The sequence below is a fragment of the Arachis stenosperma genome, chromosome 1, assembly GCF_014773155.1.
Source record: "Arachis stenosperma cultivar V10309 chromosome 1, arast.V10309.gnm1.PFL2, whole genome shotgun sequence".
NCBI classification, from domain to species: domain Eukaryota; kingdom Viridiplantae; phylum Streptophyta; class Magnoliopsida; order Fabales; family Fabaceae; genus Arachis; species Arachis stenosperma.
Genome location: NC_080377.1, coordinates 75,710,742 through 75,735,423, shown reverse-complemented (window position 1 = coordinate 75,735,423; position 24,682 = coordinate 75,710,742). Strand labels below are relative to the sequence as shown.

The 24,682-nt window shown below is 35.5% G+C and overlaps 1 long non-coding RNA gene and 1 other non-coding gene across 2 annotated transcripts; one reads left to right on the top strand and one right to left on the bottom strand.

The window, feature by feature from the left end:
• Nucleotides 1-7,810: 7,810 nt before the first annotated feature.
• Nucleotides 7,811-10,573, bottom strand: LOC130944350 (uncharacterized). The gene is made up of 3 exons (XR_009072030.1): nucleotides 10,546-10,573; nucleotides 10,307-10,433; nucleotides 7,811-7,890 (listed from the first exon to the last, which is right to left on the bottom strand). It is a non-coding gene; the product is annotated as an uncharacterized LOC130944350 (long non-coding RNA).
• A 13,258-nt stretch (nucleotides 10,574-23,831) lies between these two features.
• On the top strand, nucleotides 23,832-23,935 carry LOC130953651 (small nucleolar RNA R71). The gene has a single exon (XR_009075817.1). It is a non-coding gene; the product is annotated as a small nucleolar RNA R71 (small nucleolar RNA).
• The last annotated feature ends 747 nt before the right edge of the window (nucleotides 23,936-24,682 follow it).

Here is a 24,682-nt window from a genome sequence, read left to right as displayed (position 1 = left end):
AGGAGCTTTTGTTGCAACTTTGTCTATATGCATGAGCCAACAAATAACAATACTTTAGTTTATCTTTAAGTGAAAAGTTTAGCTAAAATTGGTAATGATCATTTTACCAAAATACCTTTTATATCAATAACAAAATCAAATCCACGTCCTTATAAAATATAAACAATCATGAACGATTGGCTACAGGTAACCCATATATGTACAAATCAAAAGTACTAGATTCTTTTCATAACTTCATCTTCAATCAATTTTAGTTAAACAATAAATCATATAATTTTGTTGAGATACTGATAAATCATATTAAATATAAAGGTCATTGTTTTTTTTTTTAAATTGTGAATTTCACATAACATAATATAAATATTGTCGAATATTTATTATTTTATTTGTACTGTCTTTAAGCCAAATACAAGCACAAGATTAGGAAATTAAAAAAATTAATACAATATCGCTTATTATTAAATGAAATTTTGAAAAAGGAAAAAAATTGGAAGTAAATTTTTCTGTAGCCTATTATTATCATCAATTGCAAGAGAAATAGATAATATTTAATATATCATTTCTCTGTTAATTATGTATTATTTTGGATTAGAAGATCTTTTTTCGAATAAAAACATATATTGTGTTGCTAGATTTTTCATTAAAAAAACGAGTATATTTCTTACTGAAAATTAATATGTGAAATAATTGATTTAGTAGAATGGTATTTTATTAGAGAATATCAAAATAAGAATTACATTACATAGTCAAACGTATTCAAATTTTAACTTATATCTTTTTAAAACTACTTTAAAAAATTTCAATTTTTACACATATATCCTTATAATAGTTACAACTTTTTTTATAATTAATAATTGTACTTAGTTTTAAATAATTTTTTAGATAGAGAATAATTCTTTTTATATTTTTATTGTTGTTTAGAGAGAACAGCAGTCACATACAAATACAACCCTTGTATCTTACGGAAGATACTGTGCAGTGGTGATGGGCATGGAAGTCAAATGAAGGAAAGCACGCATGATATCATTTTCAGTAGGAAATTCATCTCAATTTTTATTTCGGAAAAGCTCTACATCTATGTAAAAATTACACGGATGGTATCCAAGTACCTTCCACTCCACGACTCCACGCCTCACACACTCGTTTGTTTTACACGCATCTCTTATAACATATATAACATAATCCTTATTTTGTGTGATCAACTTTTCTCAACGTCAACCTTTCCATACAACGTAAACATTCTTCTTCTTCCTGTTCTCCTTCGTTGTTTTCCTCTTTCGCATTTTTCTTCTCTGCATTATGGATCTAGATTGACTTCAACGCAATTAGCTTCGTCGTTCATCTTCTTTTTTATTTTCTTCTTTGATCTGCACTTCTGAATTGAAATAATGAATGAATCAACTTCAAATTAGTTGAATAAGTGCGATTTGGATAATTCTTCTGAAATGCATCAATTTGACGAGGTTTGAATTATTGAATTTTGAATCGAATTCAATGGAATGAAATTGCTAATTTTATTTGAAGTGAATTGAATGGACTGAGGTGATCTATATCTGAATTGAAATGAATTGAATTGATAATATGTAACTGTGAATAACTGTGAGTGTGAGTAATTGTAAGTAAATGTGAGTAACTTTTCGGTTCGGTAATTACGAAAGAGTTGATTCACCATGTGGATGTTTTCAGTTTGTTATGTAGAAAGGAGTCTAAAAATAGTTAGACAAATATAGGGTTCAGGGTTTAGGGTTCATGGTTTATGGTTTAGAGTTTAAGGGTTTAGGGTTTAGGGTTTAGGGTTTTAGGGTTTTAGGGGTTTAAGGTTTATGGTTTCAGGGTTCAGTGTTCAAGGTTCTGGGTTTAGTATTTAGGGTTTAGGGTTTAGGATTCTGGGTTTAGTGTTTAGTGTTAAGGGTTTAGTGGTTTAGGGTTCAGGTTTTAAAGTTTAGGGTTTAAAGTTCAGGGTTTAGGAGTTCAGTGTGTTTCCAACTTTCGGTTCGCCAAGTGTATCAATTTCGGTTCACTGTGTTCAGGGTTCAGGGTTTAGGGTTTTAGGAGGTTAGGGTTTTAGGGGTTTAGGGGTTCGGGATTTAGGGTTTAGGGTTTAGGTTTTAGGGTTCAGAGTTCAAGGTTCAGGGTTTTAGGGATTTTAGGTTTAGGGTTTTAGGGTTTAGAGTTTTATGGTTTAGGATTTTAGGGGTTTAGGGTTTATCAGTTCAGGGTTCAGTGTTCAGGGTTATGGTTTTAGTGTTTAGGGTTTAGGATTTAGGGTTTAGGGGTTCATTGTGTTTCCATCTTTTGGTTCGCCCAGTCTATTAATTTTGGTTCATTGTGTTCTTTTGGAGTTCATAATGTATTGGTAAATACAGTGATTGCAATCACTGAGAACCTGGAATAAACCAGTAGCCAGACAGTTCCAACAGATATATAAATTAACATCTCAGATGAGTAATCCATGTTTAATCAAATATAAATATTAACATTAATGTTAGATTAATATTCACATATATACATTTGAAGTAAGCATTTTTTACTTTTTAAACAAGTTAAACAAAATATTATTAATTACAAACAACCAATCCCAGTATATGCTATTTACTATCTAAATTCCCAGATGTGAATTTTCAATAAGGGCTGGAGAGGGCAGCAGATGGCTTCGGGAGTCTTATTGCTTCAGATTCCCAAATCACTTGGTCTCTAATTTTGTTCATTTCATGCAACAGAATGTGTGGACCATATTAGTACCTGAAACTATCAATCTCTTCCTACATTTCAATTGAAAGGAATTAGTTACATAAGAAATGAATCCAACTGAAATCAGAAAAGAAAGAAGTTTATAACCTTAGAAAGTACTAACTTGTGTCCAAGCTCTATATTTATATCTCTTTCTGCTTCTGATCTTTTGTGGATGAATTTTTTCAAGCCATTTCATGACGTATATCCCACAATCATAGCTAAGCAAGAATTGAGTATAATATGAGTAATAGTCTACAAAATAAAACATATTAAAAATAGCACTATAGAAGAGAACAATTCTTACTCTGTACGTTGACCATTTAGTAGGATATACTCTGCTTCTAATCCCAGTCCATCCTCCATTAATGGTTTCCCCCTAGCATGAACCCTCATCTGAAAAATTATTAATCCCTGAAAGGTATGCAAAAATTGAACAAAATAAATCAACAACACTCAACCAAACTCATTTCATTTACTGAATAATTTACAAGAAAATAACTTACAACAAATTTGTTCAGTTTCTTCCTCGAATCAGGTATATTTTCTGGTAGCTTATTGATAGGGACAAGCACATAGAATTTCTTTTTGTTCACATCGACAATCCACAACCACCAATGCACTCCATTGCAAATTGGCACAAATAGCAGAAGTTTGGAAAAATAATAAAATATTTCAGTAAAAACAATAGTAAACAAGAGAATTATCGAATAATTTTTAGAAATTACAACTTACAAATGAATGCGATGTAAGTTTTCTTTTGTCAAAAAACTGCCGGTGGTGGGCATACTGTTCAATATCGAACCGATAGGCCTTGTTTGTACTTTTATCAATGTAGGACTCGTTATGTGTTCCCAACATAAAATTTTACAAAAAGAATATCAGTTAAATCATATTTGCACTGAACCAACACAATTCATGCACTGAACCAAAAATAATTCATGTGCTGAATAATACTTGAAAAACATTCAATTATCATGAGAAAAGTTTTTTTTATGCAAAAGAACTCAACAAAAAACATAACAATGAGGTGAATCCATATTAACATTCCCACTCTACCGAACAGTAATCAGCAGTGAATGAGAAATTTAGCTTACCACAATATCCAATAGCACAATGTATATTAGTTCTTGATATCGCTGAACTTTTATTTCGTTGAGAATCATGCTGTATACACAAACCACCTACAGGATGAAAATTTATGAGATATACTATATAAGATTGTTTAGAAAAATCATTAACGTTAACGCAAATGCCAAAGGATTTACCGTGGCATGTACTTGTTCTTTGAGCATTAAAGACATGAAATATTCTCTTAATCCCTCGTAAAGTGTCTCATGTTTCAAGACAAATATTGGATCATATTCATTGCTACCATCTTTTGTCTTTTTCACATGTGTCATCCAATGATAACACTTTTTAATCAACTCATTTGTGATTTTTTTCTTTTTCTCCGAGATTTTGTAAACTTCAAAAGCTGGTAAGGTTAGTTCTGATGTTGTTGCTTCAGCAAAGTTTAATGCTGCTGTCACTCCAGCATCTACCACCGCCTCTTTCAAGATTTGAAGCTGTGAAACATTCAGTTGAGAGGGTTGACTTGGTTAAGATACTGGTGGACTTATCTCAAGGTTAAAGAAAGGCCTTTCATCTTCCCTTTCCCTAAGTTGAGTAGCACTGCAAGATGATAGATATTTAACAAAGATATTAAACAAAAATGATATTTAATCATTGTAATGAACCGAAATTTACACAAATAGTGAACTAAAATCCAAACTTATAGTGAACCGAAATGATATTAAACAAAAATGATATTAAAGAAAAGCAAGTAATATACCTATCAAATGATGACAAGATTAGAGTTTTTTGTTTTGATTTCCATGCAACCGGAGGTTCTTGGGATTGTTGCTATTCTTCTTCATCAGAAATTTCATAGACATCTTCATCTTTGAAAAATTCTTCAATAATAGAACTCGTAAGTGACACCGTAACATCTTGCTTTTTGTGTTTTGGAGGGCAGCTATAAAAAACAGAAGAGAGTCCAAAGACAACAACACATTGAATTAATTTCTGGTTTCAACTGAACCATAATTAAACCATGTATAAGCAGTAAACATTATCGGTATTTATATAAGCTGTAAAACTTACACATTAACAGGTGCTTCTTGTTCGAATTGCTGTGCCACTGGAGGTTCTTTGGATTGTTGTTCTTCTTTTTTAACAGGGCTATTGCATTAAATAAAAAACAGTTCAATAACAACCCAAAATTATTATCCTATACCATTAAAATTAATAAAAAGAATTTTTATATGAAACTTACTCTTTATTAGAAACTTTATAGACATAGTCGTCTTTGATTAATTTTTCAATTACAGAACTTATAAGAGATACCGTAACACCCTGTTTTTCGGGTTCTGGAGGGCAGCTGTAATAAACAGAAGAGAGTCCAAAGACAAGTACACATTGAATTCATTTATGGTTTCTACTAAACCATAATTAAACCATGTATAAGCAGTAAACATTGAACAAGATTCAAGTGGTGAATAAATATTTATTAACTTACTCATTATTAGAAGTTTGTTCTGTTTCATTTTATGGAGGGACATAGATGAAGTCATCTCTGATCAACTCTTCCTGGACAGAACTTGGAAGAGACAATGCAAGGGGATGTCTAAGGAATGTAAACAAGGATAAAGTTAATGTTGAATAATTATAATTTGTTTTGAAAAATAGGAATTTGCACATTGAAAAACTCACACTTTCAAAGGTTGAGAACGAGTTTCTTGTCGAAACTCAACGATTGGTAGCTCAGAATCAGGTGTAGCTCTAGTGACATTTAAACACATTTACCTTGTAATTAATTAAACAAAAATTATTACCTAAATCTAAAAGAATAACATAAATATTTTTAACTTACACTGTTGGAGTTTTAAAAGTCTTTCTTAGGAGGATTTTTTTTTCTAAAATATTTAACCGTGCTTTCCGGGGTTGTTTTCCTAAAAAAAAAAGATAACAAATTAAAATTAGAAACCAAGATTAAAAGGAGAGGTTTAGAAATACATTAAATTCATTTTTGGGCAACCCCCGAACCGAAAGTAGAATATTTAGTGAACCAATTTACCTGGTATTGCTCGCGGCATTTACAAAAGGTGTAGAGCTTCCTTGAGTCTGTAAGAGTTGCTCGCTATCCAGATTTACAGTTGGCACTCTAAGCAAGTTTAAATAAATAGTAGTAATTGAATCTAGAGAAATTAGAAAAGGTTGTAGAAAAAGTAAGCAAAGAAAGAAAAAGAACTCGGGAATAATAAACTGAATCTTACGTCTGAGAGAATTCATTTTGTGCATGTGGAGAGTCAAAATGATTCGGAGCAATGTTTGGTGACTGAGCTCCATCATTTCATTTCTTTGATCTCTTTTCTCTTATCATCTCCAATGCTCATTTTCTTCTTTCCGCAGCATTGTCTTTTGCTTGTTCACTTCTAAAAGTTCATAAATTAAGTATCAAGGAATCTAGAACATAAGAATCAATAAAAGAAAATATGATTTGAGAAACTTACTCCTTGTCAGATTGGGCTTGTGTTTTTGCCACCCTTTCCAGTTGTTTTCTTTTTATTACGGGTGTTTTTTCGATTTTATGTTCTATGGAATACAGACAAACACATCGAATTTATACCAGAGACAAAACACTAACAATGAAGTTAATCAAACTCACAGAAACCACCGAACCGAATTGAATTAAAGTACTAAAATGAAAATTAGAAGCTCACCGAACCGAAATTAATTCATTTGCTCACAGAAATTACACAATACTTACTGGCTTTCAGATTCGCTTGTGCTCTCTGAATCTATCGGCACAGGATTTGTTTTTCAACCACCTTCAGTGGTTGTTTTCTTTTTTTGTTCTGTTTTTTTATTTCTTCTTCTCTGCAATACATAAGAACAAGCACATAAGAACAAATTTAAGCAAATACAAGTTAAATGAAATTAATATGAAAATTAAAATTACTAGATTTCGGATTCAGATTCGCAAAATCTTTCCTCTTCCAAAGAAGAATCCATCTCGACAATTTTCTTTTTTATTTTTTTTCTTTTTTGTCCAAGTTACTTCTTTTTGTTTTTACTTTCTTTTTTCCCTTGTTGTACAGAAGTCCCTACAATAGAAACAAGGACTCAATTATTTAATTATCAAGAAAATACATTATCAATGCGGTGAACCAAATGAAGCAATCCCACCGAACCGAAAAATATTCAAATGGTGAATAGTACATGAAAACTATTTAATCATGAAGAAAAATATTTCTTAATGCAGAAACATTCAAATGAACAAATTAACAATTGCAAGTAAGACAAATAAATTAATTATAATGTAAAACAGAAGTTTATTTAGTTAGTCAAGTATTTTAAAAGTATTTGAAAGCAAAATTTTGGGAGAATTTTAGTAGAGTATTTACCAATGGTTCTGTTGCTTCTCTAGAAATCCGTTTAAGGATTATTTGCCTTGTCCAATGGGCCACCCACGGTGCAGGAGGAGCATCAGGTGCAAACGGGCGGTGGAACTTAGTTTCATGGAAGTGTCGTGGAAGTGTATCAAGCACATTACTTGTCTACTGGATTCAGGTTGTTGTAATCAACCTTATCATAAAAAAGATTCTCTACAATATTTTAATAGCAAAAATCAGTAAAAAATAGTCAATTTAATTTTATGGACACCAATGAACTGAAAATAAGCAGTAAGTGGAAAATGTATTACCTCAGTTTGTTATGCCGAGGGCAGCTGCTATGTAACACCCTAACTACCAAAACTCACGCTTCCGGCTGCGCAACTCTGATAGCTCGGACATTACGACGACACTTATACTATTTAATACTAAAATATGAGCCTGTTTAAAAACTTTAAACCGCAATACCATTCCCAAAAATACTTTCGCCATACAACGTACGTCCATACATACCATACCACTTACAGAAAACTCATAAAGAGTACATCCATATATATATACATACATATATATAAATAATATTACAAACATCATCCAGTACAATTCCTATCCCTCTCACAGAATATATCAAGATAAAGATGAGGGTACAAAATAATAATCTAAAGCAATACAGAGCATCTCAATAACAAATAATTAAACTCTTCATAACTTCTGCGCCCAAATCCTGAAAGGGGAAAAATGTAGGGGGTGAGAACATCATCCTCGAAAGGGTTCTCAGTAGAGGGTTTTTGGGAATTACTGTAATAGGATACATGAAGATAAGCCGTACCAGTGATTAATAACCATCTTATGCCTCTTTTCAAAAACAATAGTTTACAATAAGAGTAAAGTCAGAAATCTTTTCTGAAAGAGGAACTGTTCAATTCTCAAAACATCAAAGCATTTCAAAAAGGTTTATCTATACTGAACCAAAATAACCTTTCATATCTTATCCCAAACCAGAACCACAAAACCGAAATCAACCATCGGTCCATCTCATTTAACCACGGCCCTAGGCCCAAACAATCCAACCACAACCAAATCACCACAATCCAACAGAGTTCCAGTTGCAAACACAGATAGGAAGATGCAAGCACAAACAAACAGTTATTGCAAGTAGAACAATTAGCAATTAATCACATAAGCAAAACAAGTACAATATGCACACCCAAACAATGTCACATAGATGCATATGATGCATGCCTGTCCCTAGTGGCTGATGATATCATCTGTCGGTTATAGAGCCAACCCGACAAGTCCTGGTAGCTAACCATTGGACTGTCCCTCTGTCGCGCATCCCCAACTCGAGTTATACTCATCATAAACTTGATCATAAACATGATCCATATCCATCACCCTCACTGGTGAATATTTACGGGGGCGAGCTCATCCGAGACTTTCACAGTGCCCGGCCACACTTACGACATAGGGTCAACAGAGTATCAAGTCTCAACCTGGAGCACGTGGTGGCTAGCCACTGCTACTACCCAGGGAAACCCTCATCTCCGATAGTGGAAGTGCAACATTCACATTTATCAATGATTCAGCATAAACATGCATTCAATCTCATCCATGGATCACCATCCATCTCAGCCATCCGACTCACGGTTCATTCCAGAACCAGCCAATATTCATATCATACACAGCCATTCCGGCTCACGGTTCAATCCAGAACCAATCAATATGTATAAACATACATAGCCAATCCGGCTCTCAACAAAACAGCACTTCCACATTCACAATCATCAAATTCATGAAATCGGCGTTTAAGCCATAAATCATTTTCTCAATTCATTTTTCTTTGAAATCAAGTTTCAACTCTTTTCAGCCTTGGCTTTAAAGGATCTCATTTCTCAAATCATCTCAGGCTCATAAGCCAAATTTACTCAAAGTGAGTTCCCTTTTTAAAACAAAGCCACTCTCGGCATTCTCTTTCCAAAACTTCCAAAACCATGGCAAGTTAAGGATTTATTTCAAAGCATTCGAAATCACCCATCCAACAATGGGATTTTATAACAAAAGTTTCTTGGCAGAGTCCCAAGTCTTTAGGGAAGGTCAACCTATATCAATTCCTTAAAATTCATTGAAACTTTTAAAATCATAGATTTCTCGGTTCAAGTAAATAAAACTGAATTTACTATAAAACCGGCCATACAAAATCACAAGTTCCAACCCGGTCCAAAAATCAACTCATTTGAAACGGAACCGGTTCATTTGAATCAAACCACTTTCAGGTTTCTTTTTAGAACCCATTTTTCTAACTCTTCCAAAATGCCTCAAACTTGATTAATCAATCAAAAGTCTAGATTCCTTTGAAATCACTAAAAATCCCTTTTTATATTAAAATCAATATTAGAGCATCATTCTTTCCTTTAGTGATTCAAACGGTAAAAATAGTTCAGTTCTAAATAAGCCGAACTCAACGTATAAGGTTCATTAAATAAATTAAGCTTGAAAACATAAATATCCTCTTAATAAATCAAATAATACAATTTCTCAAATCTAACCCTTTTTAAATAACTTTTCAAACAAGACTAGGATTTTGCAGAAATTTCGGCAGCACCTCCCCTAAAACTTGGACTTTTGCCACCCGGTTCGGGTCCCAACTAAACCATTTCTCATTCCTTTTCAACAGCTCAAAACCAGAAATCAATTTAAAGCAAGCTAAATCCAACAATCGCCTCAGTGGCGTATCTCAAGGATACATTTCAAAATCAACTCAATATCAATCGATATAACTCATTTCCAAAGCTTTAAAGAAACGGTTCAATAACAAATCACTTGTCCAAAACCAAATCAATTAAAATGAACCAGGCTAAATTCAAAGGTACATTCGACTTTTCAAATCATCAAAATAATTTACTCAAATCAAATCAGTCCTCAACGGATTAAACTCAGATTCAAATCTTTAAAGAATCAACTTCAAACATTACATTTCACAAAGCCGCACAACAATTCAGCCCAATCAACATCCATAATCATTCGAGTCAATCAAATAATACATAAGGCAGATACAATCACTAAATACACAATATCTCACATCAGTATCCATATGTAATAATTCCAATACATAAAACATAGTTTTTGGAAAGCGCCCCTACCTCAAAACGCAATTTCATAACCCAAACGCGTCACAGAATCCTTTCTGCCTCGACCCAAAATCAACAATCAAAATCCCAGCAGCCAAAACCTCGGTTCCAAGCCACGTTCGCAATAACCATAGCAACACTAATCGTAACATACAATAATTAGGACTCTACCCCACATTATCAAAACTCGTATTCATTAACCGAACACAACAGAATACTAACGCGAGATCATTCAAAACATAATTTCTTACCGAAACAACACAATGAGGCAACTGCGATCTCGAACCGGCCCAGTAACAGCTCCGGCGGCGGCCAGAAGCTCCGGCGAATCAACTGGAAAACCGTACAGCATCAAAATCATCTCGAAAACCAAAAAGGCAGAAACCTCAAATGAAATCCTTACCGGCAACTTTTCCGACAATGGCAGAAGTAGTCAGAAACTCCGGCGGTGGAACTTGGTCACGGTAGTGGCGTTTCCCAGCGCCAGGGTACGGTGGCACGGATAATTTCTCCCCCGGGAATGGCTATGACAGAACCAGCTTCTCCCCCTTCCGTTCACACTCCCAGCGGCAGCCACAGTGGTGGTTCTGGGCAGCTCCGGCGACAGTGGGCTCCGGTAACTCGCAGAACCCCGAGGCAGAGGCAGACAGCAACTCCGGCAGCGCCAAGCTCTTTCTCGGCAAACCGAAGCAGCAGACACTGGGGGTTTCATCTCGCTTCTTCTTCTTCGCTGCTGGCAAGGACAATAACTACCCAGCTTCGGCGACGGCGAGCTCGCAGTAGCGGCGGCGGCATCCAGGTGTAACGGCAGCGTACAAGACGGCGCCACTCTCCCTTCACCACAAACTCCCTCTCATGCGCCGCCCTCCACTGCTAGCCTCTACCTATTCTCGTGCAAGGATGGAAACGGCGGCGCTGGTCTCGCAGTAAGGGCGACGGCGCGGATGACAGAATCGGCGGCAAATCGGTAGCGCGACGGCGAGGAGCTGGACGTGGTGGCAGAATGCGGCTGGTCGGCGAGCTGAACTGGAGCGCGATCGGCGGCTCGTGGTGACTTGACGACGACAGTCCCAAGCACGGTCTCCCTCCGAGACCCAGCGACAATGCGGTGGCGGCGATAGTGGCTCCTCGCCGGCGCCGTCCTTCCCCTCTCCCCTCTCCTTCTTCCCGTTTTTCCCTAACCCTTTCTTTGCTTGGCTTCCTTTTGCAGTTGTTGCTGCTGTGTGTGTTGCGTTACTGAAAGAAGGAAGGGAAACAGATAGGATGCGGCGGCTAGGTGTGGGTGAAGAGGGAACCGGGTCGGGTATCGGGTTACTGGGTTAGGGTTTCTCTTTTGAAAATTAGGGTTAAGGGTATTATGGTAATTTCACATAAAAATAGGTATAATGTTGTAATTAGAAATAAATTCTAATTCAACATTAATAGTATATAAAAATACTATTTGCTCATCAATTTCACACTTTATTTTCAATAAAATGTCCAAATCCAAAATTTATAAATAATATAATTAATTTCTCTATTTTCCAAAATAGCAATATCAATATATTAAAATATTGATTATTTAGTCCATATCATATAAAATCCTAATTATTTCATAACTATTAACTTATAATTCAAATATAGAAAATAACCCAATAATTATAAAATTGGATAATAATCATAACTCGTCTCAAATCCAATAAATCAAAAATTGCATTAATTATCTCTAATAAAATAATTTCTGAAATTAAGGCTATAAATAACTATATGATTTGAGACTTACTCATAAAAAGACTTTTCAAAGGTTTTGGGTCTTACATGCTACTTTTCGAGGAGTTATGTATATTTTTCCCTGAAGAGTTTTCAGGCATCCATTTTCTTCATCAAAGCGATCAAGCAATTATTTCAAGAGGGTATTAGAGACATTCATTTCTGGGACATTTGTCAGGGCACCAAATCCCATTTTTTCCACAATATCTTTCTTTTCTTTATTCATTTTCCTATATACTGTTGCTATTGTCTTTGTTTAGCATCTGCAATAGTGAGTTTTCTGAAAGTTTTGAAATAGAACGTGAGGATATATTTATAATACAAAATAGATATTATTTGGATGGAAGCTGATAAATATATTTAATATGCTTATGTTATAATGTGTCTTCTCCTTCATTGTTGCCATTTTCTTGTTGTGTTTTGCTGTAATGAAAAATTTTGGTCAATACTTCATTGAATACATCAACAAGCACAAGCAAGTATATCTTAATCAAGTCAATTAAAATGCTACAAGCCACCGAACCGATACTCATTCTTGCACAGAACCAAAATCACAAAGGCCACCGAACTGAAAAACGTTCATGTGGTTAATAAATGATGATCAACTTTCAATCAACAAGAATAGTACTCCTCTATGCAAAAGAAGTACTGAAGATAGTAACAATTTTTTTTCAAAGCTCTAGTTAAACTATCCACACAAATAAGAATAAACACATATATCTTAACCAAATCAACATCTTCCAAAAGAAAAGTTTTTCAAATTTCATCAAATAGGTGTTCTTTTAAAATGATATTTGCAGATTGGCTTCTTTAAAAACTCTTACTAAAACTTGATATCTTTCTTTAAGTATCAAGGTCAACTATAATTCGTGCTGAAATCTATCCAATATAATGAGACAATTTTACAGTAGTATGGCTTATCAAAGTGAAAGAGTTTTCTCTAATTTCAATTGTTCTAAACAAAATTTATTCAATACATCAAAAGCACAAGCATGTATATCTTAATCAAGTTAATTAAAATGCCACAACCTACCGAACCGAAACTCATTCATGCACAGAACCAAAATCACAAAGGCCACCGAACTAAAAAGCGTTCATGTGGTTAATAAATGATGATCAACTTTTAATCAGCAAGAATAGTATTCTTCCATGCAAAAGAAGTACTGAAGATAGTAACAAAGCTCTAGTTAAATATCCATACCAATAAGAACAAGCACGTATATCTTAAAGCCCTAGTTACACTAAATTGAATGAAAATAACAATAAATATCATTCCAAACCCTAGTTATACAGTAAAAATTATTCACAATAGTTCAATATACTAAATGAAGCAAATCATACCGGTAAAACTAAAATGCAACTAAGGAAAATGATACATTGCAAGATTTTAGATGAACAATAGTTTTCTCATACCTTTGGTAGTCTTTGTTGCTGTTTTCGTTTGTTTCTGGTTGTTGCTTGCAAAATCTTCTTTCGAGTTCTTTCCAGTAGTGGTTTTCGCAGAGAATGTGATTGAAGTTTGACTGATTTTGAGAGAGATTTGAAGAGACGGAGTGTTTTCGTGTGTGTTAAAGAAGAATGAACGTTTTTTCATAATGAAGCACGAATGAAGTAGTCGTTTCGTTTGTATGGGGTGCGTGAAAGTCATGTTTATTTAATGATATTGAGAAGCGTGTTAGTTGTTTTGGGTTTAGGCCAACTTGGTTACATGGTTACATGGATGTGTAGCAGGCCCATTTTTATTTATGGTCTATTTGTCATAAGAAGTAACTTCATATAAGTTTTTGCGTCATAAACAGTAATTAGGAACTCAAACCATCTCTCTCTTTTCCATTAAAAAAATCTAACTTTAGTCCATGTTATAGTCTCACTTAATTATTTACTTAAAATAATTAAAATTATATTAATTATTATTTCTTTTACAATAATATTATTTAAATTTATTTGAATTCAAAAATAATTTACTATTAAAAAATATTAATATTAAAAAATTTATAATATAGTTAGTATTTTTAAATTTATAGCAACTGATTTTATAATATGGTTAACATTTTTAAATTTTATAGATAAAAATAAATAATCTAACCAAAAATTATTTGAAATGTGTAAAAATTAAATTTATTTTTTTTACATAAACAATTTTAATTAATTATAATTTAATATAACAATATACATAATATTTAATAATAATTTAATATAATTATTTATATTAATTATAATTTAATATAATTATTTATTTAATTATTAATTAAATAATTAAATTATAATTAATTAATTAATAATTATAATATATAACTATTAATTAATTAATTATAGTTTAATTATTTAATATAATTATTTATTTAATTATAATTTAATATAACTATTTATTTTAAAGGTAAGTTACACCATTGGATATCAAGAGTCCATCTGAGGAGGGATTCTTTTCTCTGAAATTATGTGAAGGGACTCATCTTCTTTTCTTTCTAACGAATAAAACGGTATCTTGTCAGAAAAAATAGGTTGAAAACTCACCTATTGGAATTGCTTTAAAGGATGAGTAGTTCTTTTCTCTTACAATTAAATTCAAATTTTATATATCTTGAAATAATTTGATTTTTTTTAATTTATTGTGTTTTACATTTTACCAAGTTTTTATTTTTTATTTTTTTGTAAAAATAATTCAAATAACTTTCATTCAAAAAAATATGCTAAGATAACATGGGATATACCAATCTTTGAATATATGCTCCAGGTGGGAATTAAGTAACAAAAGAAGGATTATAATATAAAAATGATTGTATGGTGTTAGCTACCAAAAAATTTTGCTTATAGAGTATTAAATTGTAGGAGATTATTTATTTGTTGAGTATGACATAATAATTTAAATACGAATTTAAATTCTATTATTCTTCTATTGCTAATATTCCATTTATGAATTTGTGAATTTGTATCATCTGCTTTGTGTAAAAAAAAATTAATTACTTTTATATTTTCAAATACATTTTTTTAGGTAGTCATGTACATTTAGGAATTAGTAATTATAAAATTTTTTATTTGATAATTATTTTATCATACAAATTAAACCATTTATAAATATTGAAATTAAATTTTCCTTTCCTAATACAGTAATTATTGAAATATATATATATATATATATATATATATGTATTATTCATGTATTATTCATATCCAAACCTAATGACGAGACCCAGATCCAATAGTACGTAAAGGTCCAATCCACTAGATTGGCCACCCTCCGCAAACCGACTTCCTTGTAAGAGGTCGGGTTCGACATAAGTTCTGCCACAAAGAAGTCGGGGACGAAGATTAGTTGGCAGATAACACTTATTCAAATAGGTAACTGCCCCTAAAATCTATCAACCTACTTTCAGGGGGTCAAATCTCAACGTCCCCAGGATAAAGGAACGGTTATCCTCTTTAAAAGGTGGAACCACTCCAACGGTGGTTATGGGTTTATTACTATAAGTACACTGACGACCCTCAGGTATCTCTAAGTTCCCATACTCTCTAAACCTGCTTGAACCCTTGCTGACTTAGGCATCGGAGTGTCTTTGCAAGTACCACCCACTTCTTCTCAGTCCTTCAAATACAAGTCGGACGAAGGTCTCAAACGCGGGGGACCAAGCCTGAAGGCCTTCTTCCCGAAACGATTAGGCCAACCTTGCGAGTCCAGCCTATCAATCTCTGGTTACCCAATGTAACATTGGCACCATTGCCGGGGACCCGAGAGATCATCCTACGATGGCGGACTGGTACACGAAATTGTGATCATCAACAATGGCTCCAAAGACTTGGTAGCGCTCTCAAACGTGAATTACACTTAGTCACAACTCCGCACAACTAACCAGCAAGTGCACTGGGTCGTCCAAGTAATACCTTACGTGAGTAAGGGTCGATCCCACAGAGATTGTTGGTATGAAGCAATCTATGGTCATCTTGTAGATCTCAGTCAGGTTGATTCAAATGTGATTGGATTAGATAATTAAAAGATAAATAAAATAGGATAGAAATACTTATGTAAATTAATGGTGGAAATTTCAGATAAGCGTATGGAGATGCTTGTCCCTGTTGAATCTCTGCTTTCTTACTGCTTTCATCCAATCCTTCTTACTCCTTTCCATGGCAAGCTGTATGTAGGGCATCACCGTTGTCAATGGCTACATCCCATCCTCTCAGTGAAAATGGTCCAAATGCTCTGTCATAGCACGACTAATCATCTGTCGGTTCTCAATCAGGTTGGAATCGAATCCCGTGATTCTTTTGCATCTGTCACTAACGCCCAGCCTTCAGGAGTTGGAAGCTCATCACAGTTATTCAATCCCAGAATCCTACTCGGAATACCACAGACAAGGTTAGACTTTCCGAATTCCCATGAATGCCGCCATCAATTCTAGCTTATACCACGAAGATTCTGATTAAGGAATCCAAGAGATATGCGCTGATAAATCCCATTTGTAGGGTTTATCTTGTATTGATTTTTAGGGATTTTATCACCTTTCACTCATATTTATTCAATGAAATAGCATGGTTTTGTATATTCTCCTTTAATTGTGCTTAAGAGTGAAAACATGCTTTTTAGGTCTTAAAATAGCTAAATGTAATTCTCCTTGATTCCATTAGATGCCTTGATATGTTTGTTAAGTAATTTAAGGTTTAGGGGGCAAAGATTGGATCAAGGGAATGAAGAAAGAAAGCATAAAAAGTTGGAGAACTCATGAAGAAATGAAAGAACCGAAAAGCTGTCAAGCCTGACCTCTTCGCACTTAATTGACCATAACTTGAGCTACAGAGGTCCAAATGATGCGGTTCTAGTTGGGTTGGAAAGCTAACATTCAGGGCTTCGAAACGATATAAGATTTGCCATAGTTGCATTGCACATAGGGGCGCGCACGCGCTCAGTATGCGGACGCGCCGATGGTGGCACATGACCCACTTAATGCAACACGTGGCCAGCGATTTTAGAAGCCTTGTGGGTCCAATCCAACTCATTTATGATGCTATTTAAGCCAAGGATTGAAGGGGGAATGAACATACTTTTCATACTTTTAATCATTAGTCATAGTTTAGTAGTTAGAGTTAGTTTTTATTGAGAGAAGCTCTCACTTCTCTCTAGAATTAGGATTAGGATTAGGTTTAGTTCTTAGATCTAGGTTTTAATTTTTGCTTTCTTCTACTTCTACCTTTCAATTCTTTGTTGTAATTTCTTTTATGTTGTTCTTGTGTTTTGATGTAGATCTATTTTTGTTTCTTCTATTCTCTTTCAATTCAATCAAGGTAATTCATAATAAATGTGTTTCTTTTAATTGTTGTTGCTAATTCCTTTCAATAATTGTTATTAGATTTCATTCTTGTTGTCAATTTACTATGCTTTCCTTTTATGCCTTCCAAGTGTTTGATGAAATGCTTGGTTGGATTTTAGAGTAGAATTTTATACTCTTGGCTTGGAAAGGTAACTTAGGACCTCTTGAGTTACTAATGTCCAAGTAATTGATGATTGGGATCCATTGACTCTAGTTCTCACTAATTGAATTAGTGGAGAGTTAGGACTTATGGACTAGGATTGATATAGCTCATTTGACTTTCCTTTACTACTAGTTAGAGGATGATTTAATGAGATTAATCCTTGCCAATTCTCATATTGTGGTTAGTGATTAGGATAGAGATTCTTGACCACCAACCCTTGCCAAGACCTTCTTAGGCCTTAGTTTACTTTCTTGCCATTTATCTTTCATGCTTCTTATCAAAACCCCAAAAATGACTCACAACCAATAACAAGACACTTTATTGTAAATCCTAGGGAGAACGACCCGAGGTTTAAATACTTCGGTTTATAGATTTTAGGGGTTTGTACTTGTGACAAACAAATTTTTGCATGAAAGGATTATTGTTGGTTTAGAAACTATACTTGCAACGAGAATTCATTTGTGAAATTCTAAACCGTCAAAAATCCAATTCATCATGCGCCAGGTCTAAGGTAGAACGGAAGTGGTTGTCAGTCACGCGCGTTCATAGGTGAGAATGATGATGAGTGTCACAGATCATCACATTCATCAAGTTGAAGTAATTGCATTGAAACTTGAGGTACAGCAGAGCTCCACACCCTTAATCTATGGTGTGTAGAAACTCCACCGTTGAAAATACATAAGTGAAAGGTCCATGCATGGCCGAATGGCCAGACCCCATGAAGGTCTAAGGACTAGGCGTCCAGAGATCGAATGATCAAAAGACTAAACAGTCAAAAGATGATCTAATACAATAGTAAATTATCCTATTTATACTAGACTAGCTACTAGAGTTTACAGGAGTAAGTAATTGATGCATGAATTCACTTCCAGGGCCCACTTGGTGTATGTTTGGGCTGAGCTTGATCAATCCACGAGCTAAGGCTTCTCTTGGAGTTGAACGCCAAGTTGTAACGTGTTTTGGGCGTTCAACTCCGGTTCGTGACGTGTTTCTGGTGTTTGACTCCAGACAGCAACATGGAACTGGCGTTGAGCGCCAGTTTACATCATCTAATCACGAATAAAGTATGAACTATTATATATTGCTGGAAAGCTCTGAATGTCTACTTTCCAACGCCGTTGAGAGCGCACCATTTGGAGTTCTGTAGCTCCAGAAAATCCATTTTGAGTGCAGAAAGGTCAGATTCCAACAGCATCAGTAGTCCTTTGTCAGCCTCCTATCAGAGTTTTGCTCAGGTTCCTCAATTTCAGCCAGAAAATACATGAAATCACAGAAAAACACACAAACTCATAGTAAAGTCCAGAAATGTGAATTTAGCATAAAAACTAATGAAAACATCCCTAAAAGTAACTAGATCATACTAAAAATTACCTAAAAACAATGCCAAAAAGCGTAGAAATTATCCGCTCATCACAACACCAAACTTAAATTGTTGCTTGTCCCCAAGCAACTGAAAATCAATTAGGATAAAAAGAAGAGAGTGTACTATAAATCCCAAAATATCAATGAATATTAATTCTAATTAGATGAGTGGGACTTATAGCTTTTTGCTTCTGAACAGTTTTAGCATCTCACTTTTTCCTTTGAAGTTCAGAATGATTGGCTTCTCTAGGAACTTAGAATTTTGGATAGTGTTATTGATTCTCCTAGTTAAGTATGTTGATTCTTGAACACAGCTACTTTTATGAGTCTTGGCCGTGGTCCTAAGCATTTTGTTTTCCAGTATTACCACCGAATATATAAATACCACAGACACATGACTGGGTAAACCTTTTCAGATTGTGACTTAGCTTTGCTAGAGTCCCCAGTTAGAGGTGTCCAGAGCTCTTAAGCACACTCTTTTTGCTTTGGATCATGACTTTAACCACTTAGTCTCAAGCTTTTCACTTGGACCTGCATGCCACAAGCATATGGTTAGGGACAGCTTGATTTAGCCGCTTAGGCCTGGATTTTATTTTCTTGGGCCCTTCTATCCATTGATGCTCAAAGCCTTGGATCCTTTTTACCCTTGTCTTTTGGTTTTAAGGGCTATTGGCTTTTTCTTCTTGCTTTTTCTTTTTCTTTCTATATATATATATATATTTTTTTCGCAAATTTTTTTTTTCTGCAAGCTTTTGCTTTTTCACTACTTTTTCTTGCTTCAAGAATCAATTTTCATGATTTTTTAGATTGTCAATAACATTTCTCTTTGTTCATCATTCTTTCAAGAGCCAACAATTTTAACATTCATAAATAACAAGATAAAAAATATGCACTGTTTAAGCATTCATTCAGAAAACAAAAAGTATTGTCACCACATCAATATAATTAAACTAAATTCAAGGATAAATTCGAAAATCATGTACTTCTTGTTCTTTTGAATTAGAAATATTTTTCTTTTAAGAGAGGTAAAGGATTCATGGAATTTATTTATAACTTTAAGACATAGTTACTAAACACTAATGATCATGAAGTAGAGACACAAAACATAAATAGACATGAAGCATAAAAATCAAAAAACAGAGAAATAAGAACAAGGAATGAGTCCACCTTAGTGGCGTCTTCTTCTTGAAGGACCAATGATGTCCTTAAGCTCTTCTATGTCCCTTCCTTGCCTTTGTTGCTCCTCCCTCATTTCTCTTTGATCTTCTCTTATTTCATGGAGAATGATGGAGTGCTCTTGATGTTCCACCCTTAATTGTTCCACATTGTAACTCAAATCTTCTAAGGAAGTGTTGAGTTGTTCCCAATAGTTGTTGGGAGGAAAGTGCATCCCTTAAGGCATCTCCGAGATTTCTTGGTGATGAGCTTCCTCATGCGTCCCTTGGGCTCCATGAGTGGGCTCTCTTGTTTGCTCCATCCTTTTCTTAGTGATGGGCTTGTCCTCCTCAATGAGGATGTCTCCTTCTATGATAACTCCAGCTGAGTAACATAGATGGCAAATAAGATGAGGAAAAGCTAGCCTTGCCAAAGTAGAGGACTTATCGGATATTTTGTAGAATTCATGGGAGATGACTTCATGAACTTCTACTTCCTTTCCAATCATGATGCTATGAATCATGATGGCCTGATCTACAGTAACTTCAGATCGGTTGCTAGTGGGGATGATGGAACGTTGAATGAACTCCAACCATCCTCTAGCCACAGGCTTGAAGTCCAGTCTTCTTAGTTGAACCGGCTTGCCTTTGGAGTCTCTTTTCCATTGAGCTCCTTCCACACATATGTCCATAAGGACTTGGTTCAACCTTTGATTAAAGTTGACCCTTCTAGTGTAGGGGCATTCATCTCCTTGCATCATGGGCAAGTTGAATGCCAACCTCACATTTTCCGGACCAAAATCTAAGTATTTCCCCCGAACCATTGTAAGATAATTCTTTGGACTCGGGTTCATACTTTGATCATGGTTCCTAGTGATCCATGCATTGGCATAGAACTCTTGAACCATTAAAATTCTGACTTGTTGAATGGGGTTGGTTAGAACTTCCCAACCTCTTCTTTGGATCTCATGTCGGATCTCCGGATACTCATTTTTCTTGAGTTTGAAAGGGACCTCAGGGATCACCTTCTTCTTGGCCACAACATCATAGAAGTGGTCTTGATGGGCTTTGGAGATGAATCTTTCCATCTCCCATGACTCGGAGGTGGAAGCTTTTGTCTTCCCTTTCCCTTTTCTAGAGGATTCTTCGGCCTTAGGTGCCATTAATGGTAATGGAAAAACAAAAAGCTTATGCTTTTACCACACCAAACTTAAAATATTGCTCGCCCTCGAGCAAGAGAAGAAAGAAGAGAAGAAGAAGAAGAAGAGAAAAATGGAGGAGAGTGAGGGGTAGGTGTATTCGGCCAAGGTATAGAAGAGGGGGTTGTGTTGTGTGAAAATGAAGTAGAATGGAGGGGTTTATATAAGGAGGGGGGAGAGGGTAGGTTCGGCCATTTAGGGTGGGTTTGGGTAGGGAAGATTTTTGAATTTTGAAGGTAGGTGGGGTTTCTGGGGAAGAGTGGATGGATGTGAGTAATGAAGGGGGTAATTGGGAAGAGAGATTGAGGTGATTGGTGAAGGGTTTTTGGTAAAGTGTGTTATAGGATTAGGAGGTAAGGTGGGAATATGTTAGGTGGGGATCCTGTGGGGTCCACAGATCCTGAGGTGTCAAGGATTTACATCCCTGCACCAATTAGGCATGTAAAATGCCTTAGCATACCATTCTGGTGTTTAAACACCGAAGTGATGCACGTTCTGGGCGTTCAACGCCCATGTGTAGCATGTTTCTGGCGTTGAACGCCAGTTTCATGCTTGTTACTGGCGTTCAGCGCCAGCTTTCCTCAGGGAATATTCCTGGTGTCCAAACGCTAGGATGTTGCTTGTTTCTGGCATTCAGCGCCAGATTCATGCTCTATTCTGGCGTTGAACGCCAGCCAGATGCACCTTACTGGCGTTTAAACGCCAGTAAGTCCTTCCTCCAGGGTGTGATTTTTCTTCTGCTGTTTTTGATTCTGTTTTTAATTTTAATATTTTTTTTCGTGACTCCTCATGATCATGAACCTACTAAAACACAAAATAACAATAAAAATAAAATTAGATAAATAAAAATTGGGTTGCCTTCCAACAAGCGCTTCTTTAATGTCAATAGCTTGACAGTGGGCTCTCATGGAGCCACAAAGGTGATTAGGTCAATGTTGTGGACTCCCAACACCAAACTTAGAGTTTGGATATGGGGGTTCAACACCAAACTTAGAGTTTGGTTGTGGCCTTCCAACACCAAACTTAGAGTTTGATTGTGGGGGCCTTGTTTGACTCTGTATTGAGAGAAGCTCTGCATGCTTACTCTCCCTTGTGACAGAAGGATAGTCATGTGCCTTAAACATAAGGTAGTCCCCATTCAATTGAAGGACTAATTCTCCTCTGTTAACATCAATCACAGCACCTGCTGTGGCTAGGAAAGGTCTTCCAAGGATGATGCATTCATCCTCTTCCTTCCTAGTGTCTAAGATTATGAAATCAGCAGGGATGTAAAGGCCTTCAACCTTTACTAGCACGTCCTCTACTAATCCATAAGCATGTCTTACTGACTTGTCTGCCAATTGTAATGAGAATAAGGCAGGCTGTACCTTAATGATCCCTAGTTTCTCCATTACAGAGAGTGGCATAAGATTTATGCCTAACCCCAAGTCACACAGAGCCTTTTCAAAGGTCATGGTGCCTATGGTACAGGGTATTAAGAATTTCCCAGGATCTTGTTTCTTTTGAGGTTGAGTTTGCTGAACCCATGTATCAAGTTCACTGATGAGCAAGGGAGGTTCACCTTCCCAAGTCTCATTACCAAACAACTTGGCATTCAGCTTCATGATAGCTCCTAGATGTTGAGCAACTTGCTCTCCAGTTATATCTTCATCCTCTTCTGAGGAAGAATAGTCTTCAAAGCTCATGAATGGCAGAAGGAGATTTAATGGAATCTCTATGGTCTCTATATGAGCCTCAGATTCCTTTAGATCCTCAATAGGGAACTTCTTCTTGTTTGAGAGACGTCCCAGGAGGTCTTCCTCACTAGAATTTTTGTCCTTCTCCTCCCTTGTGCATTCGGCCATATTGATTACATCAATGGCCTTGCACTCTCCTTTTGGATTCTCTTCTGTATTGCTTGGGAGAATACTGGGAGGCATTTTAATGATTTTCTTACTCAGCTGGCCTACTTGTGCCTCCAAATTTCTAATGGAGGATATTGTTTCACTCATGAAACTTAAAGTGGCCTTAGACAGATCAGAGACTATGTTTGATAGGTTAGAGGGGCTCTGTTCAGAATTCTCTGTCTGTTGCTGAGAAGATGATGGAAAAGGCTTGTTATTGCTTAGCCTGTTTCTTCCACCATTATTAAAGCCTTGTTGAGGCTTTTGTTGATCCTTTCATGAGAAATTTGGATGATTTCTCCATGATGAATTATAGGTGTTTCCATAAGGTTCACCCATGTAATTTACCGCTGCTATTGCAGGGTTCTCAGGATCATAAGCTTCTTCAGAGGCTGCCTTTTTAGTACTGTTGAATGCATTTTGCCATCCATTCATACTTTGAGAAATCATGTTGACTTACTGAGTCAACACTTTATTCTGAGCCAATATGGCATTCAGAGAATCAATTTCAAGAACTCACTTCCTTTGAAGCATCCCACTATTCACGGAATTCCTCTCAGAAGTGTACATGAATTGGTTATTTGAAACCATGTCAATAAGTTCTTGAGCTTCTGCAGGCGTTTTCTTTAGGTGAATGGATCCACCTGCAGAATGGTCCAATGACATTTTGGAAAACTCAGATAGACCATAATAGAATATATTTAATATGGTCCATTCTGAAAACATGTCAGAAGGACACTTTTTGGTCATCTGCTTGTATCTTTCCCAAGCTTCATAGAGGGATTCACCATCTTTTTGCTTGAAGGTCTGAACATCCACTCTAAGCTTGCTCAGCTTTTGAGAAGGAAATAATTTATCCAAGAAGGCCGTGACCAGCTTATCCCAGGAGTCCAGGCTACCTTTAGGTTGTGAGTCCAACCATGGTCTAGCTCTGTCTCTTACAGTAAAAGGGAAAAGCATGAGCCTGTAGACTTCAGGATCTACTCCATTCGTCTTAACAGTCTCATAAATCTGCAAGAACTCAGTTAAAAACTAATAAGGATCTTCAGATGGAAGTCCATGAAACTTGCAGTTTTGTTGCATTAAAGAAACTAATTGAGGTTTCAGCTCAAAATTATTTGCTCCAATGGAAGGAATTGAGATGCTTCTTCCATCAAACTTGGACGTGGGTTTAGTAAAATCACTAAGCATCCTCCTTGCATTATTGTTGTTGGGTTCGGTTGCCATCTCCCCCTCTTGTTCGAAAATTTCAGAAAGGTTGCCTCTGGATTGTTGTAATTTAGCTTCTCTTAGTTTCCTCTTCAGAGTCCTTTCAGGTTCAGGATCAGCTTCAACAAGAGTGCCTTTTTCTTGTTCTTGCTCATATGAAATAGAAGAGAAAACGAAAAAGGAAGAGGAATCCTCTATATCTGGATAAAGAGGATCCTTATTATTAGTAGAAGAAAAAAGGAATAAGAGTGGAGAATCCAATCACAAGGGTGAGGATAGAGGCAGTGATTGGAGATGAAGAGAGGTGAAGAGAAGTGTTAGTGAATAAATAAATAAATAGAAGAAGAGAAGAGAGAGAGAGTTCGA